A 15553-nucleotide genomic window follows, 5' to 3' on the forward strand; every position below is an offset into this window, starting at 1 on the left:
TAATTTTCTTATGATGAAAACTTTTTTAATGTTTTTAATTTATTTCCCGTTGACTGTTTGGGGTGTTTGTTGCTGTGTGGGCTCTGTCCAGCTGCAGCAAGTGGATGCCACTCTCCAGTTGAGGTCCGCCGGCTTCCCACTGCAGTGGCTTCTCTCATTGCAGAGCAGGCTCTAGGGTTCGTGGACTTCAGTAGCTGTGGCACATGGGCTCAGGTGCCCCATGGCATGTGGAGTCTTCCCGGACCAGGGATCAAACCCATGTCTGCTGCACTGGCAGGTGGATTCTTTACCACTGGGCCATCGGGGAAATCTATGATGAAAACTTTTAACATTTATTCTGTTAACAATACTTTCAAACATACAGTGCAGTAATATAGTCACCATGCTGTGCTCTCTCCCCTCTCTTTCTCTCTCCAGTGGCTCAGTTGTGTCCAACTCTGCCACCCCATGGACTGAAGCCCGCCAGGCTCCTCTGTCCGTGGGATTCTGCAGGCAAGGAGACTGGAAAGGGTTGCCATTCCCTCCTCCAGATGCTGTGCTCTACATTCCCATAATTTATTTATTTTATAAGTGGAATTTCGTACTTTTCAATTCTCCTTACCCGTTTGCCTACTCCCCACCTCCTGGCTCAGCAACACCAATCTACTGTATGTTTCTGCAAGGTCACTTGTTTTTGAGTCCCCACAGTGAGACCACATGTGCTTGTCTTTCTCTGACTTACTCGCTCAGCACGTGCCTTCATGCTCCTCCCGTGTTGTGGCAAATGGCAATCCTCTGCCTTTTAATTCCCCAGTTTTCAGTGCTCAGAGTCACCGGGTCTCTGACCTGTTCTCAGTTATTTCTCTCTTTGAAGAGGGACTATCTCTTTTGAGGGTAGATTTAATCTGTGTCTCACGGTAGCTACTCCTAACTGCCTTATCTTCTTTACCAATAAGGCCAGTATCTGTAGTCTGCCAGGCTGCCCTGTCCATACATTTTCCAGGCAAGAGTCCTTAAACGTGTTGCCATTTGCTCCTCAAGGGGATCTTCCTGACCCAGGGATCGAACTTGCGTCTCTTGCACCTCCCGCATTGGCAGGCGGATTCTTTACCACTGCGCCACCTGGGAAGTCCGACTGATACTGAATCTGTGTTTCACCATAGCTAGTCCTACCTGACTTATCCTCTTTACCCATAGTGCCAGCATCTGAAGATGCTGCAGATCTGTTTATAGGGACTATTCTCCCCCCCTGCCAGTTCTCAGTGTTGGGGGTTTGACTCTATATAGAGGTCTGTGCTTGTGCTTTATTTTTCCCCTGAACTGCTCTCTTTGTTCTTGAACGTAACCTGTGGGATCCTTGCCAGTTTATCCTGAGGGTGTAGCCTTCCAGTTCACCCGGGACATGAGCTGAGTCTTCTGAACCCTCAGCAACCACGCAGTCCACACGGCAGAAGTCAGGGCCCAGCTCTCAGCGGGCTCTCCAAGGTGAAAGCTATTTTTAGTGCTTGTTTACTTCCCTGGGTTCCTGGTTTCACTTCATCTGAGGGCTTAGCTTATTCCTCCTTTTCATTAAGTTAACTGGAAGTTCATTTAAAAGATGATTTTTATTTCAAATTCAGTGTTTCAGTTGTTTCACTTACAAGGGTAATTCAGCACATTGCCAGACACAGAAATCCTCAGTAAGCCTCATTCTCCTGATCTTTAAAGATATTTTCAGCTCCCCTTCCTATCCTTGACCAGCCGTGTATAATTTATCTGTGTATTGAGACAGTTGCCGTTCCTGACTTTGTCATAGTTTTGACACGACTGACCATTAGGTCTTATTTCTTTCTGTACTTTAAGATTTGTGCAACCTGCTTTTCTTCAGAAAGTTGTTTAGGAGAATTATCTGAGCTTGGGTTTCAGATTTTCTCCTAAGAATCTGGAGAGAATTTGCATTTGCTTTTGATTGGTACTTGGGGGTACTAACAAGCTGAGGTTGCTCTAAAATTAATTCTCAGGTAAGGCTGCTTTATCTACACTGGTTGTGTAAATTCAGACCACAAACCTCCCTGAGAGTCTGTGATTACAAAGCCTCAGAAAGTTAAGATCTCTTTTTCCTGAGATAGGATTTTTTTTTTCCCTTAATTTCCTCTCCTACCAAAGTCTAGTCTGCTGGACTCTCGTATGGATGTCTGGGTCTCCAATTAAATTCACCCTGAGAGTTTGGGCTTGGTCTCTCTCTCTCTCCCCAAGTCTCTCTTGTGTGCTTGTCAAAACACAGGCCAATTTGTAGTGACATGGATTGTCACACTAAATGAAGAAGTATGTCAGACAGAGAAGGAAAAATATCATATGAATTTCTTACATGCATAATCTAAAAAGAAATGATACAAATGAGCATGCTTACAAAACAGAAAGAGACTCACAGACTTAGAGAAAGAATTCATGGTTGCCAAGGAAAGGGCAGATGGTGGGGGATAGTTAGGGAGTTTGGGATGGACATGTACATGCTGGGGTACGTATTTGAAAGGGATAACCAAGCACCTACCGTATAACACGGGAAACTGTGCTCAGTGTTATCTGGCAGCCTGGGTGGGAGGAGAGTTTGGGGGAGAATGGACACATGTGAATGTATGGCCGAGTCCCTGTGCTGTTCACCTGAAACTATCACCATCTTCTCAACTGGCTGGCTGTACGCCAGTAAAAAGTAAAAGCAAACAAGCCAAGTATTACTAGAGTTCAGCAAATTCCCCAATGTGAAAGTCACATTCAGGGCTGCCTTTACTCTCAGGATTCCTGATTGCTCTTTAGATTTGAAAGTTGGAGATTTCCTTTTCCTTCTTTGCCTGCTCATAAGTGTATTTAAAAATATTTTCTAAAACCATTCTGTCCAATGTCTTTAGCTGTTTTACAGTGGTGGGTACATCTATACCATCCAATCTGCCATAATAACAGAAATGCAATCTTTTCAATTGGGCTTCCCTCGTGGCTCAGTTGGTAAAGAATCAGCATGCATGTGGGAGACCTGGGTTCAATCCCTGGGTTGGGAGGATCCCCTGGAGAAGGGTAAGGTTATCCACTCCAGTATTCTGGCCTGGAGAATACCATGGACTGTATAGTCCATGGGGTGACAAAGAGTCGGACACAACTGTGTGACTTTCACTTTCAATCTTTTCAAGCTACTTCAGAATTCAAATGATCACTTCTTTTCTTTGTATTTTAGCTCTCCCAGGTCAGCATAAAGTGAAGTGAAGTCACTCAGTCGTGTCCGACTCTCAGCGACCCCATACACTGCAGCCTACCAGGCTCATCCGTCCATGGGATTTTCCAGGCAAGAGTACTGGAGTGGGTTGCCATTGCCTTCTCCGTCAGCATAGTAGCATGGAAATCCCCTTGTTCGTTCAACTGTTGACGTTAGGTGCTAAAAACAGAAACCCAGAAAACGAAGTCTAGACTACACTGCGCATGGTGTTTTCCACAGCAGGCGAGTTATGTCAAAGCGTAAAGTCATGCTCCTCTCCACGTCCATGCTTTCTCCCTGGAATCGCCTAGGCACCTGGAGAGTTTGCAGTCTTTGACAAAGTGGTCATTGTTCTACTTGCAATGCTGTGTATGAGAAACATTTTTTCCTGACCTTGTATTTAGTCCCATCCCCTCCAGCCTGCAGTCTGAAATTCTGAAAGAGTATGCAAGGGTCAAATACTGAGAAATTGAAGGTTATATGGACATAAAAATTAATATATCAAGTGCTTTGTGAAGTCATTGCTGGTGTAAGAAAGGAGAGTCAACAATCAAGACTTAAAGAAACTGCAGGATTTGCAAGGCACTGAGCCAAAGTGGATTTAGATGGACTGACTCACTTGAAACCCTGTTGAATAATGTTAAATTCATTTCCCTTGCATAGTCTAGAAACTTCTAGTCAACAGGTCATGAGGCTCCCAGACCTTTAATTAACCATGACAATGGGAAAACATTCCCTTCTTCTTACACCTCTTAAGAGCATCTTTGATTTCCTTGTTCCTCAGACTGTAAATCAAAGGATTCAACATGGGGATCACCACTGTATAGAAGACTGACACTATCTTGTCATAGCCCAGAGAATTGCCAGCTCTTGGGTGCATGTAGATGAAGAGACCTGATCCAAAGAAAAAGATCGCTGCTGTCAGGTGGGAAGCACAGGTGTTGAAGGCCTTGGCCCTGCCTTCAATGGAGCTGATCTTCAGGATGGTGGCAATGACATAACCATAGGCTATCATGATGATTAAGATGGAGATCGCACCAAAAATCACTGCTGTCACGAATTTTATCACTTGTAGGAAGAAGGTGTCGGAGCAGGAGAGGACTATTAATTGAGGCAGGTCGCAGAAGGAGTGATGGATAACATTTGGTCCACAGAAGTGGAGCTGAAGTAAGGCACACAACTGAATGAACGAGCCAAGGAATCCAGTTATAAAGATCCTGCCACCGTCTGCACGCAGAGAGAGGGGCACATGGTGGCTGTGTAGAGCAGAGGACTGCAAATGGTGATGTAGCGATCGTAAGCCATGGCCGCCAGCAGACAACACTCAGTCAGACCCCAGCTAGAGAACGAGAAGTGCCGCACTGTACACCCGTAAAGGAGGTGAGTGCAGGCTTCCTGAAGAAGTCCGAGTGCATTTTGGGGGTTGTGGAAGTGACATAGCAGAACTCTAAGAAGGATAAGTTGCTGAGAAAGACAGACATGGGTGTATGTAGGTGGGAGTCCGTCTGAATCAGGATGGTGAGATTCAGGTTCCAGGGTGCTGTCAAGACGTAAGTCCCCATGAACACGGCAAAGAGAGCAATTCTGAACTTGAGAGAATCTGAAAATCCGAAGAGGATAAATTTGGTGACTGTTGTATTATTCCTTCCTGCAGCCATTGTCTTGAAGTTTCTTCAAACTGCAGAAAGATTCTTGGGTTGTAAAGATTGTCTATTTTAATATCATGAAACCTACTTGTTTTGGATAAAGTTTCATATTTTTGGACAAAAATTATTCATAGTCAATATAAGAAACTATAAAATTAGTTAAAAATACATTGAGGATCCCATTTCTCAGCACACTTGATAGTTTGTGATATATTTTTGCAGTTTTTCTGCACATACATGTGTGCACACATAAACACACAGATGTTGCCAAACCGTTGTCTGAAAACTGGTACTGCTGCTGCTGCTGTTAAGTCACTTCAGTCATGTCCGACTCTGTGCGACCCCAGAGACGGCAGCCCACCAGGCTCCCCAGTCCATGGGATTTGCCAGGCAAGAACCCTGGAGTGGGTTGCCATTTCCTTATCCAATGTATGAAAGTTAAAAGTGAAAGTGAAGTCGCTCAGTTGTGTCCAACTCCTAGCGACCCATTGTGTTGGAGTCATTAGTAAAAAGGAAAACATAAGGCAAGGGTAAACAAGCTAAAACAGAATAAGTGGAATCGTTATCTGGGCGAGATAAAGAAACGGGGGCAGTAGCAGCAAGGGCTCTCCAAATCTCAGGCTGCCAATAGGTTTTGCTTTTAGCTGTATGAGAGCACAAGGAGGAACAAATTGGTTAATATGCCATCTACTGGCTTGTGTAGGCCAAGGAAGAGGAATCCTATTCCAATTCTCAAATCTGCCTTTAAATGTTATCTTGATCAATGGATCCTCACCCGGATTCGGGTTGCTCCAGTCCTGAATAGTATAATTCCCACCGCCTTGTATCCTATAATCAATCCTTGAACTATAAGTACAAGTTGTCCAAGTCGGATACCCAGTACAGCCATCTATGGTCTTCCACACTTCATCTGAAGGAGCAACCTTATAACACTTTGGATAACCGGGAGGGGGTGTAAAGCGCAGGGTCACATAAGGGTCATGGATACCCGGCAAGCGGGCCACTAATACCCAAACTACCCGATGACGTAAAGACTGGGAATCTACTTTTGAGGAATCTGTTATAATTATTTTTGTAGAGGCCCCAATGCACCCTTCTTTAGTGGGTGTAATAAAACTCTTTGGATTACTGGGGAAGTTAAAGCAAACAGGAAGATCATCTATTAATCCCCTGAAGGTATAATTAAAATTAATAGGATATTTATCTTTAGTGTAAGAAGTATAGAATCCTCCCAAAAGCTGAGGTTGGTCTGTGTTGACCCGTATAGGCTCATTATTCCAGGAAACAACCTGGAAAGTTGGAGGATCTGGGAGATATGCCCAATACTTAGCTGGAATAGGAGAGGCACTTACCTGGCAGGAAAGCAAGGCAAGCATGGCAATAAACATTTTCTCAGGAGAAGCTGGAGATCCCTTCGAGGAAGTCATTCCTCGTGCCTGGTGGCAGAGTGTTTTTATTTGTCCCCAAGTGGGTATGGGGGCATTCCGGGTCGCCTGAGTTAGGCGGCCTGGGATGTTTCTGCGGCGCAGGGAATCAGGGGGAGTAGTGTCCCATTTGTGAAGCTGAGACATCGCTTCGGTCGGCGGATCCGTTCCTTGCTCATCCGAGGTCCCTGAAGTCAATTGTCTCGATGTCGGCGGCGTCTCCCGTGCTGGCGGGGGAAGCGGAGGTAGAGGGGGCACCTTCCTCTTGCGGGGTCGTGGCAGCCGTGGAGTCGGGTATCCGAGGGGCTGAGACATGACGAATCAATCTGTCCGGAACCCAAACTGGAGAATCTGCGTCCTGTGGAAAAACACAAGCATATCCTCGACCGCTGGTTAACAACGGGTCGGGACCTTTCCATTGTCCGGAGAGGAGGTCCTTCCATTTGACTAATGGCTTTGCATTCAATTGCTCCAGGCACCAATGGCGAAACATTGCAGTAGTTCTTGCCGAATCGGCATATAAAATATTTATTACAAAAAGAGCATGCTGCAAGATTTGATGGGGAGAGCTATACTTAAACTCCCCTTCTTTTAATTTTTGAATTTGGATTTTTAATGTTTTATGTGCTCTTTCCACAATGGCCTGTCCCTGTGGATTATAAGGGATGCCTGTATTATGTTTAATTTGAAACTTTATACAAAATTCCTGAAAAGACTTAGAAGTGTAAGCAGGAGCATTGTCAGTTTTCAGAGCTTTTGGCAGGCCCAAATATGAAAAACAAGTAAAGAGATGTTGTATCACATCTTTAACTGCCTCTCCAGTACAAGCAGTTGCAATAATAATGTGATAAAAGGTATCTACAGTTACATGAACAGAAGACAGTTTTCCAAATGAAGAGACATGAGTTACATCCGTCTGCCAGAGTACGTTAGGTTTGAGACCATGAGGATTAACTCCCATAGGTAGACTATTAAAAACAGTGGAGCAGTGTAAGCAAGAACGCACAATCTCTCGAGCAGTCTCTCTGGGAATTTGAAATTGATATCTTAAGGCAGCAGCATATTGATGATGAAGTGAATGAGAGGCTCTGGCCTCCTCAATTACAGTAGCCACTGTATTTCTGGTTAACAAGTCAGCCAAATCATTAAAGACATTTAAAGGGCCGGGCAATCTGGAATGAGCCCGAATGTGTCCAATGAAAAATATTTTATTTCTTTTCCAAATTTGTTGCTGTAATTTAGTTAACAAATGAAATACGGTAGTTTTATTTTCAGACAAAAACCGCAGTTTCAATGTGTGGAAACAACCTGACAATATACTGAGAATCAGAATAAAGGTTAAATTCCTCATCTGCAAACAGCAAAAGCCTCTATGACTGCTGTTATTTCAGCTCTTTGAGCTGAAGTTTTTTGTGTTTTTAAAACTTTTTGGTGATTTTTAGTAACTATGGAGGCTTTACCATTTGTTGATCCGTCAGTAAAAACTATTTGAGTATTTGGAACAGGAGATTGTTTACATCTCACAGGAAAAATAACTGGATGTCTGGATATAAAATTTAGCAAAACATGTGAAGGTAAATGATGTAAAAATTTGACCAAAATAGCTTCCTATAGCAATCTGCCAATCCTCATCAAACAGAAGAGCATCAAGTTATTCCTTATTATATGGAATTACAATTTCTGATGGCTCTTTACCAACAAAGTAGTTATCAATCCTGGATAAGAAGCCGCTACTTTTTTGGTTTGAGTGGGAAGATGGACCCACTGTAGGGGGCTGTTTTGCCATAAAAACAATTTTTTGTCTGGCCACCCCAATTACACCTATGGGGGTTTTATGGCAAAGGAATTGTCAAGCAGTTGTCAATTTAATTTTTAAAATTTACATTTTAACAACATAAATTTAGGGATATGTTAATTTAGGTCTAATGTTTAGTTTAGGTCTCTGTAAATTTAAATAATAAATGTATAACCTCCTTATCTCATTTTGGTATACAGATATATCTAAATGCAAAATGTATTTATATATGTATTTATGTATGGCAACAAGTATAAACGTATTGACATAATCAATATACTTGAATTAATCTTTATAATTAATATGTTAATTAATATATATTACAGCAATACAACACGTACACAGCTAATACCAACCAACACAAACCAATGTACTGCAATAATACATGTCACACATATATAATTATACAGTATATAGAACATGCATCATCACAGCACATCAATCCATACCAATTAATATCAGCCACACACATTATATTACTGCAATATATATTTAATTATATAGTATATATATAATATGCATATATAATATACATATTAATTTATATACAAATTAATTAAGTATAGATCTATAAATAGAATTAGGTATACCTTTATTATATTTTATTTATACCCATATCTAATTAGGCAAACTGTAATTAGGCAGATTTATTTATATTACGTATATATAAAGTATTGTTAATTGTACCGCCTGTTGATAACTAAGAAATTGAGAAAACCCTTCTCTGAGTATCTCCTATTTGAGACAGCACGTCCCTCCCCCATAGGGTAAAGGGGAGCGTAGGAACTACATAGGGTTGGAAAGTTCCACAGGTATCCTCAAATTGCCAATCTAACATTTTGAACTTTTAACTACTGTGGGGGCTTGAGGGCAAATGAAACAAAATTTGACCCTGAAATCAATCAGGGCAACTTGCCAATTATCACTGTTTTGTAAAAGACTTGCAGTTGATCCTTATTGAATGGAATTACTATATTTGCTACTTCTTTTCTAAAAAGTTCCACATTTCTTTTTTCCTCCTTTTATAATTAATTGTGCCACCAAGCTGGGATAAGATAAAACTATTTTTCTTGGGGTCACTGGTAGATGGAAACAATGGGCCTTTTTGTCGCAAGCACCCTGTAGGTGTATGTTTTGTGGCAAGAATAATTTAATCTCATCTTTTGGTAATATTAATCCTAATTAACTGATCATTTAAAGTCTCATCTACTTTAACAAGAACCAACTCTGTCTCATTAGTCAACTTTCTCTTAGAACTGGAATTAGGATTGCTTTTAAAACAAAGGCTTTAAATCTGCAGTAGTCAGTTTCAAATGTGGGCATATCCAATTAATGTCCCCTAATAATTTTTGGAAACCATTTAAAGTTAGTAAACAATCTCTCCACAGCTTCAACAGGGCATTGTCAGTTTTCAAAACTTTTGGCACCTAAATATGAGAAGCAAGTAAAGAGGTGTTGCACAACATCTTTATAGGCTTCTCCAGTTATTGTTTTGTAACCTAAATCTGGTCTATAGCTTTTTAGATGACAAGCAACCATATAATCTTTGCTTGAATACTTCCAGCAACAGTGAACTCACTACTCTTCAAGGTTTTAAACTTTCCCTCACCTCTTTCTCTACAGCATTCCCACCCCGAATACCACTTTCTCTAATCCCACCAACTCATTTTCAGTAGTATGTGTTGGCCAGGAACTGGGCCACTCTTTCCCAGCAATGTTAAGAGACGTCTGTTCCTGTGTCTAATAGCTCTGACATTTTATTTTCTTGAATTAAAAGATCTTTTAAAGGCCTTGGAGCTGTAATTTTCTGCACCCAAAAGGCTAGGTCACTAAAGCCAAATACTCTGTGGCTCCTAGCCTGAGAAGTCAAGTTTTTTCCTGTCTGATACTAAGGTAAAAGCAAAAGCTGTGTTACTCTTTGACCTTTATTAATTTGCACAGTTTTAGTAGGTGGTGAGGTCAAAACTTTAATTTCTCAACATAATCAGAATCTACTACACCATGCACCAGAAATTTTCTTTTCCTTTTCTTTTTTTTTTTTTTTTTAAGAAAGCGAGCTACACCCTAGCACAAGTCCTACAATGCCCTCAGGTAGGGGGCCAGCCACTCCCGTTGGAATTGGAGTAACTGGCTTGTCAGGGGTTAGAATTGTTGCTAAATCCCCTTACCATTTTGTTTTTCTCTTAGCCTGGGTGAGACCCCCCTGAGGGGGTTTTCTCCTAGGAGCACACTCTGCATATTGTGCATGCAGTCTGTTTTAAAAGCTCCACTGTTTAAAAAACTTTTTATCTTTTTCAGGCTTAGGCAAAACTTTGAGAGGCTTTGGGGGCAAAGTGGGGAACTTTTGGGCCCTGGAAGGCGCAAAGGGTGGCGGCTGCGATCGCCTTAAATCAGAAAGTGGTGGATAAGTTTTTTTTTTGTTTTTTTTTTTTTAAGTTTGCGCAGAGGGGGAGGTAGCTCACCCGGGCGTCTGGCCACAGTGTCCTGTAAGTCCTCTCCTCTCTCCTCTGGTGATTTTTTCTTCCTTCTTCTCTTTAAATCTTTCTCAAGTTTTCTTTCCCTCACTCTGTCTTCTTTCCTTCCTCTTCTCTTCTCTTTCACTTTCTATCATTTCCTTTTTGTTTACCTCTTTCATTCTCCCTTCTTCCTTCTTACTACCTTCTCTTTCGTTTCTTTTCCTTTACCCTCTTTCTCTATAACTTTTTCTTTCCTCCTCCCTCTCTTTCTCTCTGTATATCTTTTTCTAACTTCCTTTTTTCCTTTCTCTTTCTTGCTGTGTTCCCTGATTCCTTCCTTCTCCGTTCCTCTTTCCTTTTCACTCTTTAGTTCTTTTTCTATCTTTAGATCTTTCTCTATTTTCTTTCCTTTTTTCTTTTTCACTTTTTTTCTTTTTTCTTTTTATTTTTCTCTCTTTTTTTTTTCTTTTTCTTTTTTTTTGAGTCTGTTCGGGCGCCACCTGCCAGGGTCCAGCCCCGGCTGATCCAGGGTATTCGAAGCGGGGACGGCGTCGGCGACCTATTTATTTAAATATTTTATCAAAGATATAAAGAGTAATAGGATGAGGATAGCTCAGTAGGAAAATTCAGTGGAGAAAAGAGGCTGAGTAGCTTGGTTTACGCGGGAGACCAATAAAACTTAGACAAGAAGCTTGCACCACTTACGTAGGCCGCAGGCGTCCTTCCGTTCTCCCGAAGGAGAGGAGACACTGAGGCCTCCCGGGTCGGATCTTAGAAGCCCAGGCATAATTAGTAAGCATGGTGGGTTCCGCGCTCCAGATGGAGACTCAGCCAGAGTGAGAGAGAGAGAGAGACATGGGGAGACCAGTATTTCGAGAAACTGATCCCAATTCTTTATTTTCCATGGTCTACTTTTATACACTGAGATGTTATGCAAAAGTCACACGGGGTCAGCAGTCCTGACTTTTATCAAAGTCAGGTGCTTCATACAAATGTATACAGAGGTCTTAGGGGTGTTACATCATCTTCTGGCCATGGGGGCCTGCTGACAGTTTATGACCCTCTCCTTGTGACAGCAGTCAGTCAACCAGGACACTTATTTCTCCAGGGGTGATTATTCTTAAAACAGACACCACCCAAATAAAGTTACATTCCTATAGGATGAGGGTATAGTGGGTTTTAGTTAAGGAAAGAATTTACTTAGCCTAAGGTCTAACGTGATTAATATCAAAGGTTAATACTTATTTCTTCTATATATTCATTAATGTGTGTAAGGGCAGGGGATGTGGAGACTTAGCAGTAAACATTGGCTCAACAAATGAAAAACCCTTCACCAATACAATTTCTAATCAGCCCACTATACTTATACTAATAGTGTTCTAACTTTTCTAAGGAACCTGTTTTTAGAAGGTTTAAAGCATCTCGTGCCTCTCACGGTTGGGAGGCTGTGAGCGATCACATGTGGCCGGACAAGCCTGTCAGGCAGGCCAGAGAACCTTCAGAGGAGTTTGTAGGTTAAAACACTCTTGTTACACCCAGGAGTTTTTATTAACTGGAGCTCTAAGTTAACTCCTTCTCCGAAAGAGGTGGTGGGGGACAGCCCCCCGTAAAGTCAGAGGTGTAGGTGAGAGCACAAAGTAGTAAAGTAGGCAGGCTCTGGTTATGGGGGTTGATGCTCGAGGAGTTCCAGGGACTCCTGAGGCTCAATCCCGCCTTTGCGTATGTCGAGCCTCCTTCCTCATGACCTTTGCCATGGGCGGAGTGCCTCACTCTGGTCCCCAACACCCATGGACTGCAGCCCACCAGGCTCCTCCGTCCATGGGAGTTGCCAGGCAAGAATACTGGAGTGGGTTGCCATTGCCTTCTCCAAAACTGGTACTAGTTTACACAAATTCAAGATTTTATGATAAAATATCTTACCATCCCGTTCAACACTGCCCATAATTATTTAGCTTTACTCTTTGACAATCTTGCAGGTTAGATTAAAAAACGTTTTCATTTGCATTTACTTTATTGACTTGCTTGTACATATGTTTTACCCATTTGTTTAGTAGGTTACTATTGATTTGTAGGAGCTTTTAACATATCAAGGATCATAATTCTTTCTCCCTCATATATTTTGCTAAATCTTTTCCAAGTGTATCATTTAATATCAATATTTTTTATGTTGGATTCTGCTATATGGATTTCTTTTATTTTTAGGTGCTCAACTGTGGCTCAGACAGTAAAGAATCAGCCTTCAATGCAGGGGGTCTGGGTTCAACTTCTTGGTTGGGAAGACCCCCTGGAGGAGGAAATGGCAACCCACTCCAGTAGTCTTGCCAGGAAAATCCCATGGACAGAGGAGCCTGGTGGGCTACAATTCATGAAATCCCAGAGTCGAACACGACTGAGCGACTAACACTTTCACTTTTTTCACTCAATTTTCTGTGATATTTATGGTACCTGGCTTTGGTATTACACACACACACACACACACACACACACACACACACACACACAAACATTGCTCTACACAATCCAAAAGTCTTTTTAATATTTTCTTTGAATTCACTTGCATTTTATATTTACATTTAAAATTTCCAGAGTATTTTAGTACATAGTGTCAAGTATAATTATGGGATAATTTTGGTTTTGTTTTTCCAAACTCTCCCAACACAATTAACTGAATGGTTTCTCCACTGCTTAAGTCACTTCCATCATGAAGTTGTTTATAGAGTTGCTGTTCTGCCCAGTTGTTAAGCTAATCGTCCATGTACTATGTGTCCAGTGCTGCACATTTTATAACTGCTTATGACTATATTTTATTTAAAATAATAGAATATTTTGATAAGTGGTAAGAAAAACATTCCTCACTTTTTCACTCTGAGATCGTTTTGATGGTCTTCATAGTTATGTCTTCAAAAGACCTTTATGATGAACTAAAAAAATAAAATTGACATTTTTACTGTGTTTCCTTATTACATTAACTTGGGAGAAAATAACCGATGATTTTTCTTTGCCAAGTTTTTTCTATAAATTACCAAAAAAACAGTGACAATCTTAATAAATATTATAATAGGAAGATTATTAAACTTGAGTGAAGCACTTGGGTCATTCCAAGCTCTGTCCCTACATTGTCACAGCTTCTCTGTGTCATCAGTTTCCTCATCATAAAACGAGGTAATTTTAGCTATTCTCCTTATATGATAGGGACCTTTTTTTCCAAATAAGGGAGCAGTATTCACAGTAGGAAAACACATGGAAAGAAAAGTAACTTAATATTCTAAGACATTGTTTTTATTCCTGAAAGAGGGTCATTTGAATACTAGGAAAGGGAAAATCGTATTGACTCAATACCATCCATGAATGTCCCCAGTGAGATCACAAGATCCAGACCTTCTCCCTACAGTAAGACCTGAATCATAAGTTGATGTCTTTAGAACACCTTCAGTAGAGATCGAATGAGTGCATCAGCTGCATTGATAACATATTTATATCTCAAGCAGGTAAACAAAGATTTCTTTGGGAACTCTAGTTACTGCAGTATTTCTATGGTCTATTTTGCCATCTTTGTCCTGAAGGGACTTGTACTCTGGAGATCTTGAGACCATAAGATTACGTTTGAAATTTTAGAAAATACTTTCAGTGAAGTTGATTGGTTTTTTTGTGTTGTTTTAATTTTATTTTTAATTAATTCCTATTGAAGCATAATTGCTTCACAATGTTGTGTTAGTTTCTCCTGTGCAGCAAACTGAATCAGTTATCCATGTACATATAGCCCCTCTTTTCCTTCCCACTGAGGTCACCCCAGAGCCATGAGTGGAGTTCCCTGTGCTGTGCAGGAGGTTCCCATTAGTTATATGTGTTTTTTACATAGCATCAATAATGTATATATGTCAAGCCCAATCTCCCAACTCATCCCATCCCTCCTTTCCTTCTTGGTATCCATACATTTGTTCTGTACATCTGTGTCTCCGTTTCTGCTTTGCAAATAAGATCATCTCTACCATTTTTCTAGATTCCATGTATATGCATTAATGTAGGATATCTACTTTTCTCTTTTTGACTTACTTCACTCTGTGTAGTTTTTCATCCCTCTATTATTGACACATTTTAAATAAAAAGTTTTTTAATGACAAGGTAGAAATGATAAAGTGAAAGTCACTCACTTGCGTCCAACTCTTTGCAACCCCATGAAATGTAGCCTGCCAGGCTCCTCCATCCATGGAATTCTCCAGGCAAGAACACTAGAGTGGGTTGCCATTCCCTTCTCCAGGGGATCTTCCCAACCCAGGAATGAAATCCAGGTCTCCCACACTGCAGGCAGATTCCTTGCCATCTGAACCCAAAATGGCATTGGGTCCCAGGGGAGCCCAAAATGATAAAGTATTGTAATATACATTTTCTAATTCATTGGTAAGAGAAAATGAAGTAAAGTTGATGGTAATAATGATTAAAACTCCCAGAAGTAGAGAAAGCTTACATAACTAGAAAAATAAATAGAAAACTTCATATTTATTCAATTATTTTTATGTCACTTACATTTGTTATCTGCATTCTCTCCCCATTGTTAATTCAAGACCAAACATATAGCAATCAGAATCATTGGTTGTGATTAATCAGTTCTAATGAGATGGATGAAACTGGAGCCTATTATACAGAGTGAAGTAAGCCAGAAAGAAAAACACCAATACAGTATACTAATGCATATATATGGAATTTAGAAACATGGTAACAATAACCCTGTGTACAAGACAGCAAAAGAGACACTGATGTATAGATCAGTCTTATGGACTCTGTGGGAGAGGGAGAGGGAGAGGGTGGGGAGATTTGGGAGAATAGCATTGAAACATGTATAATATCATGTATGAAACAAGTCGCCAGTCCAGGTTCGATGCACGGTACTGGATGCTTGGGGCTGGTGCACTGGGACGACCCAGAGGGAGGATATGGGGAGGGAGGAGGGAGGAGGGTTCAGGATGGGGAACGCGGGTTTACCTGTGGCGGATTCATTTCGATATTTGGCAAAATTAATACAATATTGTAAA

The 15553-nt window shown here is 41.0% G+C and overlaps 1 pseudogene; it reads right to left on the reverse strand.

Moving 5' to 3' along the window:
- Window positions 1–372: 372 nt before the first annotated feature.
- Window positions 373–5818, reverse strand: LOC109569275 (olfactory receptor 5AN6-like; annotated as a pseudogene).
- Window positions 5819–15553: the final 9735 nt, after the last annotated feature.

Source organism: Bos indicus, chromosome 15 (assembly GCF_029378745.1).
Source record: "Bos indicus isolate NIAB-ARS_2022 breed Sahiwal x Tharparkar chromosome 15, NIAB-ARS_B.indTharparkar_mat_pri_1.0, whole genome shotgun sequence".
NCBI classification, from domain to species: Eukaryota; Metazoa; Chordata; class Mammalia; order Artiodactyla; family Bovidae; genus Bos; species Bos indicus.